This window comes from Aquarana catesbeiana, linkage group LG02, assembly GCF_042186555.1.
Source record: "Aquarana catesbeiana isolate 2022-GZ linkage group LG02, ASM4218655v1, whole genome shotgun sequence".
In the NCBI taxonomy this organism is placed as follows: domain Eukaryota; kingdom Metazoa; phylum Chordata; class Amphibia; order Anura; family Ranidae; genus Aquarana; species Aquarana catesbeiana.
The window spans coordinates 689,312,783-689,324,878 of record NC_133325.1 but is presented as its reverse complement, the minus strand read 5'-3'; the positions used below and the strand labels follow the sequence as shown (position 1 = coordinate 689,324,878).

At 44.6% G+C, this 12,096-nt stretch overlaps 1 protein-coding gene across 2 annotated transcripts in view; it reads left to right on the top strand.

The window, feature by feature from the left end:
* Positions 1-12,096, top strand: part of PHF12 (PHD finger protein 12) — a 148,843-nt gene that overhangs the window by 37,258 nt on the left and 99,489 nt on the right. The gene's annotated exons all lie outside the window — the stretch shown is intronic.

Here is a 12,096-nt window from a genome sequence, read left to right as displayed (position 1 = left end):
CTAGCTGTGGGTGTTTGCAAGATGTACAATTTTTTTTTTTTTTCCCCTTGTCTGGCTGTTTCTTACCTGTATGATGGTGCACCATTTTCGCCTCTTGGTTCACCATGGCGCATGTGCATTCGCAAGAGCACGGCTGTTCTCAGCAGTTTGGCAGCCATGGCGCACGCGCCGTAGCCTTTACCTGGCGCATGAAGATTCACGTCATTTACAAATACAGCCACGCCCGTCCGGGATTTCACATGCGCACAACGTTCTGGCGCACAGCCAACTTATTTACGCTGTGTATGCCAAGCATGCGGTGCTCCCAGAGGGCAGCTGTGGGATACAGAGCAGGCTCCGAACCAGGCATTTGCAGTGGTTCATTTCTCCTTACCCAGGTTACGTGAGTCACCAGGTGTTGCTTGGCAGAGTAAAGGTGCTTAGCAGGATTGTTGCATAGGGGCTTGGTGAGCCCTATTAACCACTTGACGACCGCCTCACGCCGATTTACGTCGGCAAGGTGGCACGGACAGGCAAAATCACGTACATATACGTGATTTGCCTTCCGCGGGTGGGGGGTCCAATCGGACCCCCCCCCCCCCCCCCCGGTGCCCGAGGCGGTTGTCTTTTGTCCCACGGCGATCGGAGATGAGGGGGAGGCCATCCGTTCGTGGCCCCCCCCTCGCGATCGCCGCCGGCCAATCACATCATTCCTTTGCTGCTGTATGCTAAACAGCAGCAAAGGAAATGATGTCATCTCTCCTCGGCTCGGTAATTCCCGTTCCGGCCCGAGGAGAGAAGACAGGTATGTGAGTGCACAACACTACACACACACAGTAGAACATGCCAGGCACACAAAACACCCCGATTTCCCCCCCCCCCCCCCCCCCCCCCACTGTCACAAACTGACACCCAGCAGTTTTTTTTTTTTTTTTTCTCATTACTGCATTGGTGTCAGTTTGTGACAGTTAGTGTTGGGACAGTTAGTATTACCCCCCTGTAGGTCTAGGATACCCCCTAACCCCCCCTAATAAAGTTTTAACCCCTTGATCACCCCCTGTCACCAGTGTCGCTAAGCGATCATTTTTCTGATCGCTGTATTAGTGTCGCTGGTGACGCTAGTTAGGGACCTAAAATATTTAGGTTCGCCGTCAGCGTTTTATAGCGACAGGGACCCCCATATACTACCGAATAAATGTTTTAACCCCTTGATGGCCCCCTAGTTAACCCTTTCACCACTGATCACCGTATAACTGTTACGGGTGACGCTGGTTAGTTTGTTTATTTTTTATAGTGTCAGGGCACCCGCCGTTTATTACCGAATAAAGGTTTAGCCCCCTGATCGCCCGGCGGTGATATGTGTCGCCCCAGGCAGCGTCAGATTAGCGCCAGTACCGCTAACACCCACGCACGCAGCATACGCCTCCCTTAGTGGTATAGTATCTGATCGGATCAATATCTATACTAGCGTCCCCAGCAGTTTAGGGTTCCCAAAAACAGTGTTAGCGGGATCAGCCCAGATACCTGCTAGCACCTGCGTTTTGCCCCTCCGCCCGGCCCAGCCCAAGTGCAGTATCGATCGATCACTGTCACTTACAAAACACTAAACGCATAACTGCAGCGTTCGCAGAGTCAGGCCTGATCCCTGCGATCGCTAACAGTTTTTTTGGTAGCATTTTGGTGAACTGGCAAGTACCAGCCCCAGGCAGCGTCAGGTTAGCGCCAGTAGCGCTAACACCCACGCACGCACCGTACAGCTCCCTTAGTGGTATAGTATCTGATTGGATCAATATCTGATCCGATCAGATCTATACTAGCGTCCCCAGCAGTTTAGGGTTCCCAAAAACGCAGTGATAGCGGGATCAGCCCAGATACCTGCTAGCACCTGCGTTTTACCCCTCCGCCCGGCCCAGCCCAGCCCACCCAAGTGCAGTATCGATCGATCACTGACACTTACAAAACACTAAATGCATAACTGCAGCGTTCGCAGAGTCAGGCCTGATCCCTGCGATCGCTAACAGTTTTTTTGGTAGTATTTTGGTGAACTGGCAAGCACCAGCCCCAAGCAGCATCAGATTAGCGCCAGTACCGCTAACACCCACGCACGCACCGTACACCTCCCTTAGTGGTATAGTATCTGAACGGATCAATATCTGATCCGATCAGATCTATACTGGCGTCCCCAGCAGTTTAGGGTTCCCAAAAACGCAGTGTTAGCGGGATCAGCCCAGATACCTGCTAGCACCTGCATTTTGCCCCTCCGCCCGGCCCAGCCCACCCAAGTGCAGTATCGATCGATCACTGTCACTTACAAAACACTTAACGCATAACTGCAGCATTCGCAGAGTCAGGCCTGATCCCTGCGATCGCTAACAGGTTTTTTTGGTAGCTTTTTATTGAACTGGCAAGCGCCAGCGGCCTAGTACACCCCGGTCGTAGTCAAACCAGCACTGCAGTAACACTTGGTGACGTGGCGAGTCCCATAAGTGCAGTTCAAGCTGGTGAGGTGGCAAGCACAAGTAGTGTCCCGCTGCCACCAAGAAGACAAACACAGGCCCGTCGTGCCCATAGTGCCCTTCCTGCTGCATTCGCCAATCCTAATTGGGAACCCACCGCTTCTGCAGCGCCCGTACTTCCCCCATTCACATCCCCAACCAAATGCAGTCGGCTGCATGAGAGGCATTTTCTTTATGTCCTCCCGAGTACCCCTACCCAACGAACCCCCAAAAAAGATGTCATGTCTGCAGTAAGCTCGAATATAGGCGTGACACCATCTATTATTGTCCCTCCTGTCCTGACAATCCTGGTCTTTGCATTGGTGAATGTTTTGAACGCTACCATTCATTGAGTATTAGCGTAGGGTACAGCATTGCACAGACTAGGCACACTTTCACAGGGTCTCCCAAGATGCCATCGCATTTTGAGCGACCCGAACCTGGAACCGGTTACCGTTATAAAAGTTAGTTACAAAAAAAGTGTAGTAAAAAAAAATATATATATATATATATATATATATATATATATATATATATATTTAAAAAAAATAGTTGTCGTTTTATTGTTCTCTCGCTCTCTATTCTCTCTCTCTTGTTCTGCTCTTTTTTACTGTATTCTATTCTGCAATGTTTTATTGTTATTATGTTTTATCATGTTTGCTTTTCAGGTATGCAATTTTTTTATACTTTACCGTTTACTGTGCTTTATTGTTAACCATTTTTTTGTCTTCAGGTACGCTATTCACGACTTTGAATGGTTATACCAGAATGATGCCTGCAGATTTAGGTATCATTTTGGTATCATTCTTTTCAGCCAGCGGTCGTCTTTCATGTAAAAGCAATCCTAGTGGCTAATTAGCCTCTAGACTGCTTTTACAAGCCGTGGGAGGGAATGATGCCCCCCCCCCCCACCGTCTTCCGTGTTTTTCTCTGGCTCTCCTGTCTCAACAGGGAACCTGAGAATGCAGCCGGTGATTCAGCCAGCTGACCATAGAGCTGATCAGAGACCAGAGTGGCTCCAAACATCTCTATGGCCTAAGAAACCGGAAGCTACGAGCATTTTATGACTTAGATTTCGCCGGATGTAAATAGCGCCATTGGGAAATTGGGGAAGCATTTTATCACACCGATCTTGGTGTCATCAGATGCTTTGAGGGCAGACCCCAATTTTTTCAAAAAAAGAGTACCTGTCACTACCTATTGCTATCATAGGGGATATTTACATTCCCCGAGATAACAATAAAAATGATTAAAAAAAAAAAAAAATGAAAGGAACAGTTTAAAAATAAGATAAAAAAGCAAAAAAATAATAAAGAAAAAAAAAAAGCACCCCAGTCGCCCCCTGCTCTCGCGCTAAGGCGAACGCAAGCGGCGGTCTGTCGTCAAACGTAAACAGCAATTGCACCATGCATGTGAGGTATCGCCGCGAAGGTCAGATCGAGGGCAGTAATTTTTGCAGTAGACCTCCTCTGTAAATCTAAAGTGGTAACCTGTAAAGGCCTTTAAAGGCTTTTAAAAATGTATTTATTTTGTTGCCACTGCACGTTTGTGCGCAATTTTAAAGCATGTCATGTTTGGTATCCATGTACTCGGCCTAAGATCATCTTTTTTATTTCATCAAACATTTGGGCAATATAGTGTGTTTTAGTGCATTAAAATTTTAAAAAGTGTTTTTTCCCCAAAAAATGCGTTTGAAAAATCGCTGCGCAAATACTGTGTGATCAAAAAAAATGAAACACCCACCATTTTAATCTGTAGGGCATTTGCTTTAAAAAAATATATAATGTTTGGGGGTTCAAAGTAATTTTTTTGCAAAAAAAAAAAAACTTTTTTATGTAAACAATGAGTGTCAGAAAGGGCTTTGTCTTCAAGTGGTTAGAAGAGTGGGTGATGTGTGACATAAGCTTCTAAATGTTGTGCATAAAATGCCAGGACAGTTCAAAACCCCCCCAAATGACCCCATTTTGGAAAGTAGACACCCCAAGCTATTTGCTGAGAGGCATGTCGAGTCCATGGAATATTTTATATTGCGACACAAGTTGCGGGAAAGAGACAATTTTTTTTTTTTTTTTTTTTTTAGCACAAAGTTGTCACTAAATGATATATTGCTCAAACATGCCATGGGAATATGTGAAATTACACCCCAAAATACATTCTGCTGCTTCTCCTGAGTACGGGGATACCACATGTGAGACTTTTTGGGAGCCTAGCCGCGTACGGGACCCCGAAAACCAAGCACCGCCTTCAGGCTTTCTAAGGGCGTGAATTTTTGATTTCACTCTTCACTGCCTATCACAGTTTCGGAGGCCATGGAAAGCCCAGGTGGCACAAACCCCCCCCAAATGACCCCATTTTGGAAAGTAGACACCCAAAGCTATTTGCTGAGAGGTATAGTGAGTATTTTGCAGACCTCACTTTTTGTCACAAAGTTTTGAAAATTGAAAAAAGAAAAAAAAAAAAAGTTTTTTCTTGTCTTTCTTCATTTTCAAAAACAAATGAGAGCTGCAAAATACTCACCATGCCTCTCAGCAAATAGCTTGGGGTGTCTACTTTCCAAAATGGGGTCATTTGGGGGGGGGTTTGTGCCACCTGGGCATTCCATGGCCTCCGAAACTGTGATAGGCAGTGAAGAGTGAAATCAAAAATTTACACCCTTAGAAATCCTGAAGGCGGTGCTGGGTTTTCGGGGCCCCGTACGCGGCTAAGCTCCCAAAAAGTCCCACACATGTGGTATCCCCATACTCAGGAGAAGCAGCTGAATGTATTTTGGGGTGCAATTCCACATAGGCCCATGGCCTGTGTGAGCAATATATAATTTAATGACAACTTTTTGTAAATATTTTTTTTTTTTTTTTTTTGTCATTCAATCACTTGGGACAAAAAAAATAAATATTCAATGGGTTCAACATGCCTCTCAGCAATTTCCTTGGGGTGTCTACTTTCCAAAATGGGGTCATTTGGGGGGGTTTTGTACTGCCCTGCCATTTTAGCACCTCAAGAAATGACATAGGCAGTCATAAACTAAAAGCTGTGTAAATTACAGAAAATGTACCCTAGTTTGTAGACACTATAACTTTTGCGCAAACCAATAAATATATGCTTATTGACATTTTTTTTACCAAAGACATGTGGCCGAATACATTTTGGCCTAAATGTATGACTAAAATTTAGTTTATTGGATTTTTTTTTTATAACAAAAAGTAGAAATTATCATTTTTTTTCAAAATTTTCGGTCTTTTTCCGTTTATAGCACAAAAAATAAAAACTGCAGAGGTGATCAAATACCATCAAAAGAAAGCTCTATTTGTGGGAAGAAAAGGACGCAAATTTCGTTTGGGTACAGCATTGCATGACCGCGCAATTAGCAGTTAAAGCGACGCAGTGCCAAATTGGAAAAAGACCTCTGGTCCTTAGGCAGCATAATGGTCCGGGGCTCAAGTGGTTAAAGGGTCTCCCTTCTGAGGTGTTAATACTACACCCAGGTACTCCTTCCCTTTTTTTTTTTTTTTTTTTGTGGCTTGTAAATGTCTTAAAGAGGGGAGGTACTAACGCTATAGGGAAGGGCACGCCTATGTTAGTAGTTCCTGATGAACCTAGTCGTATACCTGGTGTTGTATCCCCTGAAAGGTCAGATGCTTCTGGGCAATCTGAGCCGCTGCTCCTATCTGGTATTGTGCCTACAGTCAACGCTGCTGCTTCCCCCTTTATCACCAAGGATAAACTGTCCTCAGCCGTAGCCAGGTTAGAGCACAGGATTGGTGGCATGATTGTCTCCATCCCGCAGGGTGGCAAGAAGTGTGACAGATCCTCCTCCCCGGAGCCTCTTAGTTTGGAGCAGGAATGGGTTGAGGATGGGGAAGAGCTAAAAGCTCAGGATTCTGTGGAGGGCCTGGAGGATGAGTCTGCTTCTGAGCAATCTGGACAAGAAGATATCCAGTTGATGTCTGCCTCTCGCAGAGGCTTTTGATCCAGACTCTTACCGAGATGGTTCGTTTTGCCTTTAAGTTGCCTCTTGCAGAGGTTACTGAGCCCCCCTGGTCCTCTTTGGGGTCCATAAGGTCTCTTCAGACCGAATAGGCTTTCCCCTTACACCCACTGTTGGAACATGTGGTGTATGCTGATTGAGAACATCCTGACAGGATTTTTGTTCCTCCTAAAGGTTTTCCCTTTTTATATCCCACGGAAGAAATGTTCGTTAAAGTGGAGTTCCACCCTAAAAAAAAATAATCAAATAGTAATGTGCTTAAAAAAAAAAATAAAAAAAAATATTTCTCCAAATTATTTATTTATTTTTTTTTTTACTCCCCTCTAAATGTCGGTTGCTCGGGGGTCCCTCGTAGTCTGCCCCCTTCGGTGCCTGGGCTCCTGAGGTCACTTCCCTTGGCACAGGAAGGGAGACCGCCTCTCCACCCTCCCTCTTTTCAATCATCTGGGACACGTGACCAGTCCCAGATAATTGCGGGGCCAGTGACGGCGCACGGTGCGGCTCACGCATGCACAGTGGGTTTTTTTTATATTATTTTTTTGCGATTAAAAACGGAAAAAGACCGAAAATTTTTAAAAAAAGATATATTCTACCTTTTTGAATATATGTATATGTGTGTGTGTGTATGTGTGTGTGTATGTATATATATGTGTGTATATATATATATATGTGTGTATATATGTATATATATATATATATATATATATATATATATATATATATATATATATATATATTACTAGAAAAGCTACCATTTCTGGGGAAATTGTGTGAAGTGTTCTTGCCTCCACCAGTAGTCTACAGCTGGAGTGGGCGGAGTAACTGTTGTGTGGCTGGAGTAACTGTGGAAAGGGTGGAGTGTTTGGAGTGAGTAAAGATGGTAAACATTACACTATCCAATTGATCAAATTTAAAAAGTCCACATGACAAGTTTGAGAGTGTGAGAAATGCATTTCAACTTTTATTCATTTTATATAGCACATTTAATTGCAACGTTGTTGCCCAAAGTGCTTCACAGTTACATTAAAACATACATTTATAAAAACATTAGCAGCATTATCAAGCCTAGCAGATGAAGGTATGACCACATTCATTTGGGGGGGGTCTCAGCATCTTGACGTAGAATGGAGGTGAAGGTGTGCTATCTGATTGATCAGTGTTTACAACCACTGTTTCCTGGCAACGCTCATGCCCTGTTATGCTTCACAACCACTACTCAATACACAGGATCATGATAGCTGTAATAACTGTGCAGTACTTCGTATTTTAAAAACTATAAATCCTACAGCGAAGAGCTTTATATTGTGAGAATCGCAAGAGCCAGACCTAGATTTTGTTGCATAGTATGTCTCTGAAATATTAAAAATGAAGGCACAGTCGCAGTTTGGATATTGCCTTTCAAATTTGAAGTGGCTAGAGTGGATTTTCAATTAATGTTGTCAATGGACGGCGTGAGTTGCAAACAAATGGTCAAACTGTGAAAACTATCAGGACTATGGCTTAGCCGTGGACATGTTTAGTGGCAGCAGGGATAGCTGAACGTTTTGATGTAAGTGTGTAGGTGGGCTTGAAAATGAGGGAGTGGTGGCAGTTTAGAAATCACGTCCTGATTTTTCAGCTTTTGTCACCTCCCACCCTAGTTTTGAACATTTCGCCATTCATTCCTATGGGACCAATTTCGCCGCAAAACGACAATATTTCGTGAACCATTCGGCGAAACGTTCCACAAAGTAAAAGCACTCCATTTTTTTTTTTTTTTTTTTTACAAAAAGTTGTCACTAAATGATGTGTTGCTCACACATGCCATGGTTATGTGTGGTATTGCACCCCAAAATACATTTAGCTGCTTCTCCTGAGTACGGGCATACCACATGTGTGGGACTATTTGGGAGCCTAGCCGCGTACAGGGCCTCAAACCAAGCACCCATCGCCTTCAGGATTTCTAAGGGCGTACATTTTTGATTTCACTCCTCACTACCTATCAGTTTTTTGAAGGCCATAAAATGCCAAGATGGCACAAACTCCCCCCCAGATGACCCCATTTTGGAAAGTAGAAACCCCAAGCTATTTGCTGATAGGCATGGTGAGTATTTTGCAGCTCTCATATTTTTTTTTTTTTTTTTTGAAAATGAAGAAAGGATAAGAAAAATGTGTTTTTTGAAAAATGAAAGAAAAAAAAAAAAAAAAAACTTTGACAAAAAGTGAGGTCTGAAAAATACTCACCATACCTCTCAGCAAATAGCTTGGGGTGTCCACTTTCCAAAATGGGGTCATTTGGGGGGGTTTTGAACTGTCCTGGCATTTTATGCACAACATTTAGAAGCTTATGTCACACATCACCCACTCTTCTAACCACTTGAAGACAAAGCCTTTTCTGACACTTTTTGTTTACATGCTAGCTGAAAAGAATAATACCAAGATGATACCTAAACCCACAGGAATCATTCTGGTGTAACCATTCAAAGTCCAGCAACATACCAGTACGTTGCTGGTACTTGTTGGGCATATATTGTAATCATCATTTTTTTTTTTCCCCCCCCTTTTTATATGCATCCTGTGGGCTGAACGAAAAAAAGATTGATCGGTGGGTATGCCCACCATTAGAATACCTCCCTTCATCCACCTACTTCTAATGATGGGCATACATGCACCATTTTGTTTTTAACTGTGGTGGTGAAATCACCTCCTACTACAGCACTGGAGTCACGGCTTTATGTATTATTGGAGCAAACGCTGTTGCTGTCAAGATAAGTAAACCTGTGCTGCAGCTGAATGGCGTACCTGAAACCAAAAATGGTAAACAGTGTAAAGTATAAAAAAATTACATACCTGAAAGGCAAATATGTTTAAACATAATAAAACATTGCAGAATAGAATACAGTAAAAAAGAGCAGAATAGAGAGAGAGCAATAAAACGACAACATCTTGGAAGACCTTGTGAAAGTGTGTCCTAGTCTGTGCAGTGCTGTACCCTACGCTAAAACTCCACTAGTGTATGGTAGCGTTCAAAACATTCACCAATGCAAAGTCCAGGATTGTCAGGACAGGAGGGACAAAAATTGGGGGTGTCACGCCTATATTCGCGCTTGCTACAGACACGACATCATCTTTGGGGGGCTCGTTGGGTAGGGTTATTCAGGAGGGCATACGGAAAATGCTTCTCATGCAGCTGGCTTACTGCATTTGGATTAGGGAAGGTGAGGTGGAGCACCGTCTGGAAACAGAAAGGCTCTGACGATCTCTTCCTGGAATTTAAGGAAGGATCCGGTCCGTCCTGAAGCTCTGTATAGCACATGAGCGTTCAGCAAAGCCAATTGAAATAAGTATACAGACACTTTTGTTTATACCAGCGTCTGGCCTTACGGGCAACTAGGTATTGCGCCAACAACTGTTAATTGAGGTCCACCCCTTATATTCGTGGACACAGAGGGGTTTCTCCACAACACCAGTTGCCGTAGGAATTTGGACCGTCGTGTCTGCATGAAGGGAGGACAGAACAAAAACATTCTTATTATCCCTTCACTTCACAGAGAGCAAGTTATTACACTTCAAGCAGGCTCTTTCCCCCAACCTAAGACTGGAATCTACAAGCCTCTGGGGTAAGCCCCGGCGGTTAGATCGCACGGTGCCACATGCGCCAATCTGATGATCAAACAAGTGACTAAAAAGTGGCACGGTTGTGTAATTGTCCACATACAAATGGTACCCCTTTATGTATAAGGGTGACACCAAGTCCCACACAATCTTGCCACACTCCCTATGTAATCTGGGCAATTCGGCAGCTCTACGTGACTATCTCTTCCCTCGTAAACATAAAACTATATGTATAGCCTGTGGCCATCTTGACCCCGTATCTGGCACACTTGCTGGGAAGATACTGTTTGAAAGACAAGCAGCAAGAAAACTTGATCAGGGACACATCAACGCAGACAACTTGATGGGGGAGTAAACAAGGCTGCAAAACTTTGGTTGAAGTGGTTTACCAGGGGCCGAATTTTGTAGAGCCGATCATATCCAGGGTCTCCACAAGGACGACAGAGTTCATTGTTGAAATGCATGAACCGCAAGATCTGCTCGTATCGTGCCCTGGCCTTGGAGGCTGAGAACACGGGCATATGGTAAATTGGGTCAGTGGACCAATATGACCGCAATATACTCATTTTTAACTATGCCCATATCGAGGGATAGGCCCAGAAAGGTCTTAAATTCGGAAACCGTAATTGGGTTCCAATCTCTGGCAAGGGAGCACTTGGGGATTAGCAGCGATGAATTGACCAGCATACAAATACCTTTGGTCCACAATAGATCTATAGAGATCTTCTGTGAAAAACAGTGCATAAAAATCAAGTGACGTAAAATCAACTGTTTCCACCTGAATTCTGGGTTGGCCAGTGAATGGGGGAAGTACGGGTGCTGCAGAAGTGGTGGGCTCCCAATTAGGATTGGCAAATTCTGCAGGAAGGACACTATGGGCAGGACGGACCTGTCTATCTTTTTGGTGGCAGCGGGACACTACTTGTGCTTGCCAGCTTGAACTGCACTTATGGGTCTCGCCATGTCACCACGTGATGCTGCAGTGCTGGATGTACGACGAGGGTGTACTACGCCGCTGGTGCTTGCCAGCTCACCAGAAGGATGAGCGGCACTAGTACTTCTCTGCTCCATACGAGAGCCCTGCGGTTCTTGCACCTCAACAGCAGAAGATCAGGGTCTGGTATGCCTGACCTTGGCAGGGACCACAACTCCGTCATCAGAGCCATCTGTCATGGAGCCGCTGTGGTCTGCAGGATCGTATTCTGAGCCTGAATCTGACAGATGGGTGACTTCCTCTTCACTATCTGTCATGCTCAAACGTGTATGCCTCTTCACTAGTGTACCTTTTGATTTGACATTTTGGTCTCTAAATTTACTGGTACACTAGTGAGACTCACAGGTAAAGCTCCTAGGCTGTCAGCAACTGTATCAAACGCTACCAAAAAAACTGTTAGCGATCGCAGGGATCAGGCCTGACTCTGCGAACGCTGCAGTTATGTGTTTAGTAAGTGACAGTTATCGATTGATACTGCACTTGGGTGGGCTGGGCGGAGGGGCAAAGCGCAGGTGCTAGCAGGTATCTGGGCTGATCCCACTAACACTGCATTTTTGGGAACCCTAAACTGCTGGGGACGCTAGTATAGATCCGATCAGATATTGATCCGTTCAGACACTATACCACTAAGGGAGGTGTATGCTGCGTGCATCGGTGTTAGTGGTACTGACACTAATCTGATGCTGCCTGGGGCGACGCAGACCCTGACTGACACTAAAACCTAACTAATATCACCCGCCGGGCGATCGGGAGGTGTAAACCTTTATTGGGTAATAAACGGCGGGTCTAAAAAACAAACTAACCAGCATCACCCGTAACGCTTATACGGTGAAAGGGTTAACTAGGGGGCAATCGGGGTTAAAACCTTTATTGGGTAGTATATGGGGGTACCCGACGCTATAAAAAGCTGACGGTGAACCTAAATAACTAACAGATTAACTAGCGTCACCCATGACACTTATACGGCGATCAGAAAAATGATTGATTAGTGACACTAGCGACAGGGGATGTAAGGGTTAGGGGGGGTGTGATCAAGGGTGTTATTAGGG